Here is an 885-nt window from a genome sequence, read left to right as displayed (position 1 = left end):
GCAACAAACGCTGAGTGGCATTAAACAGCTTGAAAGATCAAAGACAGTTTTTAAAAATAACTCTGACTGGATTCGTCTGAAAGAAGAAAGTCATATACACCTAGGATGACTTGAGGGTGATTAATTTATGGGCTAATTTTCATTTTTGGGTTAACTAACCCTTTAAGTATAACAAAAATGGGGGGGGGGACTAATATATTGTAGGAAATAGACTCAAGAAGGCATCTTAATTAAGTCTTTTCCATTAGGCCTATGTCATAAAGAAATAATACAATAAATAAATAAATTCTCATAGCGTGAGTTAGGTTTATGCTAGTGTTTCTGATCAGATATTGTTTTTTAACAGCTAAATGTATTACAGGTTGTTACCCTCAAAAGCATGATGTCATTCCGAACAGGACTGGTTTTGTAGTCTGGATGTGGGATGTAGTTCTTCACTCCGATGCAGTTCAAAGTCTTACTTTTCCTTAAGTCATGAGCACCAACCACAACTGTCAGAATCTGAGATTTGTTGAAAGAGTGTATTGGAAAGATTGATTCATTGAGTCATGATGCTCATTTATGAAAATGATACACTGTATGATTGCAGTTTAGACTAAAAACTGTTACCTCTTCCAGCAATGTGCAGCAGTCAAGACAAACTCATCAGAAATGAGGAATCCACTGCAGTCGTGTTTCCCAAAAATCTGAATAGATACCATGTAAGGTCTGGAGTGGGGTTTTGCTTCCCTGCCGTTCACTATTCCCACATGAGCTGAAAGAGATAGCACTGTTAGCTATTGTGTTCACCAGATTGATAAATATGCAGTTTAGACAATCAGTCTCACTAGTGAAGGTCAGGTGTGGCAGCAGAGAGGACAGCAGGAGCAGAGAGATGATAGTCAT

The 885-nt window shown here is 38.0% G+C and overlaps 1 pseudogene; it reads right to left on the bottom strand.

Moving 5' to 3' along the window:
- LOC107728543 (mast cell protease 1A-like) overlaps nt 1–885 on the bottom strand; it is an 8,058-nt pseudogene extending 7,173 nt beyond the window's left edge.

The sequence above is a fragment of the Sinocyclocheilus rhinocerous genome, unplaced genomic scaffold, assembly GCF_001515625.1.
Source record: "Sinocyclocheilus rhinocerous isolate Xijiao unplaced genomic scaffold, SAMN03320098_v1.1 scaffold1238, whole genome shotgun sequence".
Taxonomy (NCBI): Eukaryota; Metazoa; Chordata; class Actinopteri; order Cypriniformes; family Cyprinidae; genus Sinocyclocheilus; species Sinocyclocheilus rhinocerous.
This window is presented reverse-complemented; position numbering and strand designations above follow the sequence as displayed.